Source organism: Bombus vosnesenskii, unplaced genomic scaffold, assembly GCF_011952255.1.
Source record: "Bombus vosnesenskii isolate JDL3184/JDL3185 unplaced genomic scaffold, Bvos_JDL3184-5_v1.1 scf7180000013267, whole genome shotgun sequence".
NCBI lineage: Eukaryota > Metazoa > Arthropoda > Insecta > Hymenoptera > Apidae > Bombus > Bombus vosnesenskii.
Window position 1 is genome coordinate 7,825,995 of NW_022882927.1, and position 12,165 is coordinate 7,838,159.

The window sequence follows — 12,165 nt, forward strand, 5'->3', positions numbered from 1 at the left end:
GAAGTGGGTCGATTCGATTTTCAGAAGGAGCGCGGCCACTTGGTCGTGTGGCACTTTCACTGATTAGCTCTACGCTACTGTTCAAACGCATCGTCCTACCGTCTTCGAGCCATCTGGTCAGCCAGATGATGGCTTTTACAGTTAATCACGGTAACACCGACACTTTCTCGGTGCGATATTTTTGGATTCCACTTGAATATTCGTTAAAGTATATTTTATCAACTCATTGGCACACGTAATGCGTGCTGCCAAAACGGTCTGACACATCGTGGCTATTTCTTATTAATTCGATTCTTACAGTGGCTAGAAAAAGTATTTGCTCATATTCTTGGTTTCCAACGAAGCGTTCCTTCGTCAGATATCTCGATCTATTCTTCCATTGCCAGACAATTCTTTACGTTTGAGAAAAAACCTAATTGATTTTTCGTTCGAATCTTACGCGTAAAATTTAAAATATTCAAAGTCGTCTCAGTCCTTTGAAATAAAAGTGAGATTGAGATATGAAAATTCGAGAAATACAGCTAGGCAGAAGACGGAGAAGATGTCTGAAATGGAAGTGTTATTTATTCAAGGAAGATCCAGTTGAATCACGAATTACGAGAATAGAGTAGGGCAACGACTCGTTTCCAGATAATGGATTGCTTGTTTTTGACGCGTGTTTCTTTGTTTCGCGACGGAGATACCTTATTATATAGTCTCGGCTATTTGAAACGACTTAAAAAAACTAGTCTAGACGAGTTCTTCTCTCGTCTAGGTTGGTTCAAGACACGTCAAAGATTTTACGTCAACGAATTAGATACGCTATGATACATATATCAATAATGATAGGGTAAACTACGCAAGATCAGACTAGCTTGCAAGAAAGAGGAAATTCTGATAAGTTTTACAAAAATAATCCTACGATCCCGTCATCGTAAGGACAATATTCGCGAGTTCTCTCAATTTCGCTTCTCTCTTCGACAGCTCTTTCAACGAATTGCTTTCTAACGACGTTGGCCAATTTCGATACGCATGCTTTCGTGTCGAATCGAGTCGAATGCATCTTTACAGCCAAACGATTTCTAACTCGACTTTAAACTCAAATATACCGACTATGTTTTCCCTTGACAATCGTTTGTTCGATTTTCTAACGACGCGGTGTCACGTCGTCAACTCTTTCGAATTGAATCGAATGAAACGATAGAAACAGGTGTCCACACATGTACACATGGTTTCTGTTCCACGAGACACGAGAGCACGATGTTCCGACGCCGGCTGGGAGAAAGTAAAAGGCACAATAGATATTCATTGTACGCGTTAGAAGGCGGCGGGTTACACGATCTCGCGCGATTTATTGCCCTGTACCACGGCGTTTTTCCGTTCCGACCTTCTCCATCCTCGTTCCTTCGCCATTTAGAACGATGAACGTTGCAACAGCATTGAAATTTAACAACTAATATAATAAAAAATATTTGTACGGTGAATCCAAGGAACAAAAAATTATGTTCATCGCCGTCATTCGTGATTCATAAATGAAACTCGAATGATATATCTAATGAATATTCATAGATGTCACATTTCACATCTTTTATAGAAAATCAATTTTAAGATTTAATATATGTATCATCAATCAATTTCACATTAAAGCTATCTTTTCATTTGATTTTGAGGATAAATATATGCTACGATCATGAACATTGAAAAAGTACCGATAAAAAATGTTTCATAGAAAATAGCCGTAAGAAGTCTATGAATTAATAAATCATTATTTTTTGAAACATTGAATTATCTTTTTTAACCCGCTTAAAGAGCTACTGAATTTCATCTATGGATCAAGGTACATATAACGATGAACCATGTCTACGTCATTCAGAGTCATATGAAATTTTATTGTCACACGAATCACCATCGAAGTAATTTATTGGTACCGTATGTCTTCCGAGGACGTCGCTTTATAGACTCCTGATTACTTCCGGTGATACATTCGTTCGCGAGCGACTAGTCCGCGTCGATTACGCGGCTCGATTTTATCGTGATATATTTATTTGCGTTTCCGATCTGTTCGCGAACCGGTTTGTCCAACAATGTACAACGAGAATACTACCACGTAGCCAGCTGACGATTTATATAATAAAACCGATCGATCTGAATGAATCACGGACTCTATTTTTGTTTTCCATCTTGATTTATGCTGTATATTGACGGAGTGGTTTTTAGAAAATTTATGGAGATGGATAAGTGGTTTGAAAAACAAAACTGACGTTAATCACATTATGGTAGTCGATTTATATTCGATAGATCACAATTATCTAAACACTAGAATATCCATTTATTTATTTATTTATCTACTAAATCACGGGCTCTAGCTCGATGGTACAAAGAAGAAGAGGAGCTACAACAATGAATAATGGCTGTACAACAAAGAAAACAAAAAAAAAGATATAAATATATAAAAAAGAAGACGGTCAAAGGAAGTTAAATTATGATAACACGTCAGAAATTAAATAATTGCAATTTTCATTGCATTGCTGCGTCGTCTGAACATATAATAAGATCCAGAGAACAGATAGATTTGTTCGGAGATACTACTCGAATAGTTGCATAATTTAGTGACGGGGTCACTAGATCTAAGATCACTCGAAAAGAAGTTAATCCGGAAAACCAAAAAAGCACTGAAGCTAACATCAAACTTAACAAGTCCAAGTAACACATTTTAAATAAATCAAAAATTTCAAAAAAAAAAAAAGAAAAAAATTTCCAACTAGAATCCTAATTCGAATCCTTAATATAGAAATCAAAGTCGAAGACTCTATCAGAGTTACTAACTCAATGAAAACATCTGTGTTCGAAGAACAGGCAAGCTAATTATGCACGATCTGTCCGATTTCCATTAGCGAGGGCTTCACGAGGCTCGTCAGACCTTCATTTTTGTTATTCGGAAGGCGTGACTGATTCACAGGAATTAAGTCACTTTCGTTTTAACCTGCCTGAGAGGAATACCAACGATAAAGTGGTAATTCGTGTTATAACAGCCACCCTACTTGGGTTCGTGTTAAACACGTCGCAGAAAATTGCTGGGAATTCACGAACCTGACGCACGATATTTCTTCGTTTCTCAACAAGAGTGGTCGGATTCGGCAGCCAAGTAGGTCGTACGTCTGCTTTTAGAAGTATCCTCTAAGAACGCTGCTAATAAACGTTCTAATTGCGCGATCGTTAATGTATTTCGTGAAAAAAAAATTTACGAGCTTCGTGGTTCGCGTTTATTATTTTTTCTCACGATTTCTATCCGCAGTCGAAGAGGATTGAAATGTACAGAGAGATGCTGTATGGAAGAAACAGTAGTATTCCGGCGGGAATTCGATAAACTCGCCAACCAGAATTTTTTTTCAGATTCACGAAGTCAATGAGCACGAAAGCTAGCCGGAGCAGCTGTCGGTTCGAGGAAAATTTTCCTAGTAAAAGATCGGTAACCTAGTTCGCGACATTCCGCGATGTCTCCGTGTTATTATGCGTTCCTCGCGGAATGTTTTTGCCCACGCAAGAAAGTATCTACATAAGAAACAGTGATCGACAGATGTTCCAACGAGCTTCGTAAAAACGAAGAATCTCCAACCTGGATTACAATCGCGTTCCGTGTCTGTTAGTCACCGCAAGTTTCTTGTGAAAAACTTTCGTGTATATTAAATATCAACATAGAAAAGAAAATTCTGAGAACAAGCTGAAACGTTATGTCGAGTGTCGGAACATGACGCAGAAAATTACAAAATATTAGGTCATTCTCTAAGTAATATCATTTACGTGTAACTTGTACAAGATATGTAATTTCAAAACTTTAAAAAATGAAGTTTACCGTGTATGAAGATCAAAGGAGGAAAACAGTGTGTAAATAAATATTTGTCAATTTTAACGTCGCTTTGTAATCGAACAGAAGCATTTTCATGCGACACGATGAAAAATGAAAATAAGCTTAAAGATGTTACTCTTTCAAGAATACTTGGTAAGTTAACGGAGTTTTGTGGAAACAAAGATACGATTACTAAGACACCCAGTATTTTTAACATTTCTATAAATATTACAAGAATTTTCAAAGGGATAATATACACGTGTCTAACTTCAAAATCAAATACAAAGAATAATCTTACTCGTGGTAAAATCCAGTTAAGATCAAATAGAAGACAATATTACGGAAAGGTCGTCTAAAAAAATAAAAAAAAAAGCCGAACTCACCGATTTGAAGCAGCTCTCACGTTCTGCGAAGCGGAGCATTCACCCTTTCTTCATTCTTCATCCATTCCTCTGGATCCAGGATCCTCGACAAAAACCTCTGGTCCCCGCGAGAACCCAGACACTGGATCTTCTTTGATCACGATCACATGTGCCACTGAACTCCGAGGAACCACCCCGTGTGTCTGTTCTTCTGGTCGAAAGGTGAAATCCAGTCGAATCCAGTCTGACTGGATGACTGGACGCCTCTTGGATGATTCACCTGTTGACTTTTCCACGGAAATCGATTCACCGTCTACGATCTCGAAGAAGAGAAGAAGAAAGAGAGAGAGATAGAGAGAGAGAGAGAAAAAAAGAGAAAGAGAAATTGAGACACGTTTCGACTACTGTTCCTAAACGACGTTCAATTAGTATCGGATCGATCACGATCGATCGTTCCCTTCGTGTAACTCCGAACGGTCGATCATCCACGATCGCAGTCACGTTTCACGGCTAGATCCTCAGGTTGAATGGGAGCTCGATCGATATCAGACTCCGTTGATCGGTCGGTTGATCGCGATCCACGGAGGCAGAGGCCACGTCGGGCTCCACGTGCACGCGGTTCGACTACCGGTCGGGCTTTGAGGATCGGCTGATTGCGTCCAGCGTGGACGAGGAACTCGTGGTAGAGAGTAGGGAGCCGCGTGCCTGCAGAAACCACGTGCCGTCTCCCGCCAGGAATATCGGCTTTGATTTCCAATTTCGCTCGTGTCTTTTAATAAGAGGCTATTATCGAATCAAATATTTCGAACTCCATTGTCTTCGTGTCTTCTTCGTAAAAATAACTTTAATAAATCAAATTTCTAAAAATGTGTCCAATCTTGCCTTGGTGTCTGATTTAACGAACCAACGTTACTAAATCAAATTCTCGAAACTCTATTGTCTCCGTTAGAACAATGTTCGCATGTGTGGTTACGACATGTCTGGAACAAGGTTGAGAGCGATTGTCGTAGTTAGACAATGGTTTAAAATGGTCTATCAAGATATGGTGAATCGGAATAAATTATGAAAATCGTTACAGGCACGAGTGACACGTGCGATCAACACGGCGCGGCGCGCGAACCAACACTACGAGCGACGCCGACCCGAGGTTTAACAATCGCATCGACACCGATGTCGCATCGAGGACAGACGAAACGAAACGTAAACAGCCGATAGCGGCACAAGCTTGAACGATCGAAAGGAAAATCCGTCGCGGTTAATTTCTTCGACTAGGAAAACAATGCGTGATTGGAGTTATTCGTGCGACCTGTTTCGACGATTCGACCGAACGTAACGATAAGGGAGGACGAAAGGTTAGTTTATCGAAGTACACGGTTGTTCGAAATACCTTTTGGACATATCGAACGGGGAGAACAGGGACAAAGAATGGAGGAAGAGAGAGGCGGAGAAAGGGTGAGGCAGGGAGGCCGTTATACGACGCAAAGAGAAGATCGTAGATATATTTACGTATGTAAGGTATACGTATATGTACGTAACTGCCTACCAGTACGGTCCCTCTCGCCTTTGGGCGAAGTGGGTCGACCTCTTGGAGAACAGTCGAGGCCGACGGCCTCCTCTCGCGCTACCTGTCTCGTCCGAACGTCTAGTCCTGTGTCTCCTCCCTCTGTGGACATCGCTGCGAGCCATCGTTAGAAGGATCGTCTCGATACTCACGTCCCTAGGATATTACCTTGCCTGTGAGATTGTATAAGATTGGTTAAATGAGAATGGAATTCGATGCTATCTATAATGACTCACGAAAGTATTTGAACATTTGCCGTAATAAATTATGTTCACATTGTTGTATATGTTATGTAAAATATTTGGGAATTTCATTAGCACTGTAATGACACACGGCTGTCAAGATTGTATGGATCAAATTTGAAAGCAATTTGAAGATTATAGAAATTACAAGATGTTTATTTCAAGTACGTTTTATAAAAATTAGTAAACAGCATAAATATAGGAATTGCAGGATATCGCAAATATATATTTAACAAAAATTAATACACAGGATGGCTGATCTTAAGTATACAGTAAGCGTTGCATATAGTTCCACTGAATATCCAGGTTTATTAATATAATATGATTATTAGCCTAAAACCTAGTCCCATTAGGTAGACTATTATTATAGTAAGATCGTTCGATATAACTGTTGTAATTCATGACATTACTGGTGTAGTCGTTCTTATTGTGAAATCGAGTGAGGTAAAAGGAACATGAAGCGTGCGAGCACGATGATAGCAAGCCAAGAGAAGAAGATGGAAAGGATAGGAAAACGAAACCTCGCCTCTCTGCAGCCAAGGATCATTAATATTCCCGCATCGGCTGATTTCTACGGGAAGTTTTCGAATTGAAATATCGCCACGGCTTTAGACACAACCGAAACGCGGTCTACGCCTCTCGACGCCACTCTCACCAGTTTTTGAAGTTTTCGCTCTAATTCGCTGGCCTAACGAGTACCGTCTTCTGCGAACCGGCAAGAAAAATTTGCTGCGCAACCACGTCCCCGTTTAATTGTTCCTCCAATTGACTAACTAATTCGTTTCTTTCATTCTATTTCGAATTGTATATCGTTGCATCAATTGTTTTTCCCTACAAGAAGAAAGAAGAAAAGGGTTTAAATAAATTGTATTTACGTATTGAAAATTAAATGGTAGTCCATATATAATAGAGTTCATCAATTTCTGCTTACTATCTATTTTTCTTTCGCACGATAGAAGCTCATGTTCAAATTAGTGATTTCGATTGGTAAAGATTCTATTAAATCAGGTAAAATTAACTGAAATTTCGTTCCAACAAATGCAGTTTAGATAAATGGAGTTGTACTGTATTTTTGAACGACAGTGTAGACGAGTACCTTCTATTTGCTTATTCCGTGAATACGGAATTGTAGGAGCATCTACGGTTCGCTTGTAGCTTCGAGATAATAGCATTTGAATATTTACTTTCCCCGAAATTGCTCGTTCAACTCGAGCAACTTAATTACATCGCAACGTCATGGCCGGAATATCGCCACTTATTTATGAATATTATTATGAAAGCACAAACGCTCGAGTTTCCTTTCTCAACAACTTCGTATCGTTTATATTTGCATTCTGAAACCACTCCTACAGAATTTCGATCGTTATCAGCTAGATATATATACTTAGATGTACCTGGTGAAAGATCTTTGGCAGAATAGAAACACCTTACGTGGAAATAAGACACTGTGTCGCTGCTTTTCAATCTAAAAAAACAATTCCACCTGTCAATCCTAAAAAGATGAAAAATATTGCAAGTTTCGAGTGACTCTAATAAGACGATCGGGCATCTGGATTTCTGATAGAACAGTAGAGAGAACGGTGAGAAGAAAAGTAAGACAGGTAAATCGTTGACAGTCATAGAAACAATGAAGAAAGAATCGCTTTCACGATAAATGGAGAAACAGATGTGGCGTTAAGGACATTCGTTGGGAGATAATGCATCGTGTGTATCGAGTGCAGCCGGACGCTCTCCGACGCGAAATGCATTTCCTTTCTCGGCTCGTAACTGGTGCGTACGCGGAAATAATGGCCAATTCTGCATACGCGTTCACCATATTGTTACAGAAGGTTCCTCGTTGATTATCTGGCACAGGAGAAACTTTTTAGTTTCGATATCCCATGAGGATTAACGCCGTGCGCAGTCGACGACGTGTAGATAATTGCCGACAAACAGAGCCACTCTTCCAATTAGCCCGGAGGAATTAACACGTTTCACGCTGGGCATATTTAAAGCTATCGTTTCATCGTATTTACTAGAAAATAATTACTATTGTCACGAGGTTAACAAGGCAAAATTGTATTTTCGCGAATAGCTTCTAATACACGGTGTCTTAGTGATCATAACACAATCGGCAAGGGAGTGACTGTACGTAAAAGAGTAAATCGAAAATATAGGGACAAATGACATTTTTAAGACGATCGAGTTTGAAAATTTGTCAAGTGGATATATTCGAACTTGGTTAATTTTGCACTGGACAGAAGCGAATATACCAAACAAATGTTCGAATTGAATTTTCTAGATACGAAGCACCGCGCCGTATAAAAAACTTTTATTTTATATTTTCCATCTATTTTTTCACGAATAATTAGCAATTTGCCGATTGTACCGTGATGATTGGAACACCCTGTATAACGAACTATTCGTCAGCGAACAGCTGGGTTCGTTATCGTTTCGATTTTTCGTCGCGATGATTAACAACGCGAAGATTTCATGGATTTCTCATAGCGTCCACATGCCGGGTCCGATCTAATCACGGAAAAATACCGCGACGTTTCTGCACGCTGATAACTCGACGACCTGGTGAAAATTGCCGCGTTAATTAAGCCGCTGCTTTGTATTAAATGCGTCCACTAATTGCGAACGCGTGAGCCAAGATATATTGCGATGAGCTAGATACCGAAGAGAGAGAAAAATAGAGAGATAGAGGGAAACGTTTATAGGAGGCTCGCGAGTCCTGGCCGCGTATAAAAATCCGGCGATTCAGAGTGGAAATGTCAGGTAAACGCCTGATGAAACCGAGACTCTTTTTCCTTCAGGTGGTAAATGGGTAATTGACACGATTAATTAACCCCTTTTCCGTGCTATGCTCTCTGTTCCGCATTGTCGTTTCAACTGTCTCGACTCCTAACCTTTCCAGCAAGTTTCACTTGTAATCTCCTATTATTATCTGACCGTAATAGAAACCTGACGTGACTTAGACATCGATATCCCTCAAACTCGTTCAGTTTACAGTTCTAGACTGTTCGACGTGACAATTCCCTCGTTTCTGTTGATGTGACGCGAACCGCCTGACCTATGTAAGCTTACACTACGAAATGTGAATAAATATTCTAGGGTAATGAGTACTTTTATCGTGTAATACAAGTAGAACATCTTATCGTACAGGTTGGCTAATATATCATATAGAAGAGAAATAAATTTCTCAATTACGTTATCGATATGGTACCATTTCTTTGGCTAATGGGAAGACACCAAGATACGTTGCAAAGCTCGAGGAGATCGAGACACGCGGTTGAGATGCATTTTCTTTTCACGGTACACTTGCGTCGCGTATATCGCGGCCGCTGTTGATTCCATTGTTTCCACTCGGACAGCGGAGGTCCGACAGGACTACGTTGAAAAAGGAATTTCTCCTCGTTGCTTAACAATCGCTTTCTTTTTTCACTGTGACCCGTTCGACGTTCTTTTTCCCTTCGTCGATATCTCTCTTCGTGACGTTATCGAGTTCAGCTATGTTTATCGGATCAGAGAAGTCTTCCTCGAGGATCAAAAGGAAACTTACGTGGCACTGCTTCGCAAATCGGCTAATTCATAAAACATAATAGCTGTCCCAAGATCTTCGAGCCGAGGTGTAACAGTGCACGTCTAAGACCAATCTGCTTACAATTTTAATTTTCGTTCGGTATCTTTGTTGCAGTATCCTTCGCGATCTTCGATATGAACGCAGCGGTAATTGTATCACGCGAAATCCGGCTTTAACGTTACGGCATAAATCGCGGAGGCAATCTTGGCTTTGCATACATTTAAAATACATGGGGGACCCTCTGCGGGGGACCAGACTCATTTGGAATGCGTGGTGGCCCGGGGATGCACGCAGCCGATTAGCCGAACCGGAATTCGCCACGCCACCGGATGAGATGACTTAGAAACCGTCCTCCTCCTTCCCATTTCGGTCATCGACGTTACACGAATGCTCGAAATTGCTGGCTCGGCTTGGTCTCGTTAATTGCGCCTCGTTATAAGAGTAGCCGCGTAGAAAATAAAAAAGAAAACGGAAGAAAGAATAATGGAGAAGGATGCACTTGGTTGTTGCATCGACGACGACACGCGTGTTCGAGTTCGATGGGTTTGCTTACCACGGGGTGGCCCCGAGGTATTCCATCGAGAAAAATGTAGCAAGTTCTTGTTGCCTTGTAACGATGCGTGCTAAGTGAAATTTTAATTAGGACAGCCCTCTTTGGATCTCGTGTAAGGGCTTGCTAATTGCGCGTGTGGGCTCCTTCGGCGATGATACGAGATTCACGACCACCTACGCTGAGAGTTTTAGGTTAGAGTCGCAGACTGACGGAGTGCCTTAGCAATTTATGCTTGAGAAATATAGTTTCAGAAAACGTTTCCACATACTGTTATACGGAAACGAATTTTAACATGTCACTTTTGTGGTGTTGTTTATAGTTTTCGAATTAAATATGCAAAATAAAAAATATATCCCAATACAATTTATACGTGATATCTTCTTCTTTAGTTATATGCTTATATAAAAATACGAATATACACGAACGTCTATCTAAAGTGTAATAATCATCTCCATGTTAAAGCCGTACATCGCAATTTAGATTACGCTGTTTAGATAATCCTCGAAAATCATTTTATATCTCCATATCCGGTAGAATATTACCGATTCAAGTGAACATTTCATCGCTATCCGGCATCAACTACGTTAACTATGTAAGTACATGTAGCAGAATTTACCGACAGTATGGGATTTAATGGAATCAATATCCGTTCACTGGGAAACTTGGAAACTAGAGTTGAGCTAGATAAAGCCGCAACTTTGAATATTGCTCGTTTCGACGAGCCACAGCCTTGATCGTTTGAGGCACGACAAGGAGGAACACAGGCGAGAATGAAACTGGCACGAGGCATAAATTCGATTCGCTGCGCCGATTCGTGCCGAATTTTCGTGGCGTGTGTGCGCCCCTAATTGACACGGACGGCGATGGCAGGTTTACGACGGTCTAAAGAGGAATTTCCACGGGCGAAACCCGCAGGTTTATTGGACGAGACGCAGTTAAAAGGTCCCCCTTTACGGAACCTGTCACGCACGATTCCGATCTCTGACTCTGTACATTCTTCCCTTTCCCTTCGCGACGAGCACGTTCCTCTTTGTCGCGTTTTCGTTTACCCTGCGGTTGAACCGAGTCTTCGTCCTCTTCCTCCTCGACGGAAGTGGGTCACTTGGACCACGGCCGACCACAGAGACAACGGCTCGTCGTTGAATTGAATTTATTTACGCCACTCCGTTCATTGCGCGTAATTGAGTTCGATATCGATCGAGATGTCCTCTTAGTCCGTGTCCACTTCTTACCTTTTATCCTTTATTCTGTCTTTCAGACTCGTTCGCCTTTGCCGGGCAATTTGGTTCGAGAGTACTCTCTTCGTAGAGGGTTGGTCCGATGGAATATTACAATCTCTAGTCATCCAATCGACCAAAAGACCACTCGAAATCTACGACATTTTTCACGTTTCTTAGTAAAATTAAGCGGCGTAGACGAATTCTAGTAGCAAGATTTTATTAATTACTAGGATTCAAAGGCTCATCTCGATAATGAATTGAATATATTTGTAGCAGAGTGAAGGCAACTCGTGTAATGACTGTTTTACACCGTGTAAAGTCAGGAATTTTAATTTAATAAGCCGCGCAACGAGCCACGAAACACGCTACATAGAATGAAGAGAGAATCAAAAAGATCGTCGAGAACACACGAATCTCTCTTGGATTTACTATGTTGGTCGTAACACTTCCGTAAATTATACAATAAAATCCAAAGAACGGTGTCATTGGCGGCAGACGGGTCGTTTCGTTTTAGCTTCGTCGTTATAATCCTCTTGGGTCTTAGACGATCGAGTTTACATTTCTCAACAGCGATGCCACTTCGCAAGTGCATTAGGAAATTGTATCCATAATGCTGTCGACGTATTCTTAACTAATACATTAACTAATACAATCTTAACTATCTAAAACTTAGATTACTCTTGGTCGTACCGTCGACATAACTGCTGAATTTCTGCTTCTGTACGTTTTAACGAAAATATTTGGCAGGACGAACGAAACTGTAATTATTAACTAAACCGAAGATACTTTAAGATTCAGCGTGAAGCTGGCATAACGCTTTGAGGAGATAGTCGAGC

The 12,165-nt window shown here is 40.6% G+C and overlaps 1 protein-coding gene across 7 annotated transcripts in view; it reads right to left on the minus strand.

Annotated features, from left to right (window-relative positions):
- Positions 1–12,165, minus strand: part of LOC117230823 (serine proteinase stubble-like) — a 77,877-nt gene that overhangs the window by 51,537 nt on the left and 14,175 nt on the right. For 2 of the 7 annotated variants that reach the window (XM_033488679.1, XM_033488672.1), the window contains exons 2-3: positions 5,732–5,922; positions 4,210–4,508 (exon numbers count right to left, since the gene is read on the minus strand). The gene's annotated coding sequence lies outside the window, so the exon portion shown is untranslated. The other 5 variants (XM_033488676.1, XM_033488675.1, XM_033488677.1 and 2 more) reach the window with 5 other exon arrangements.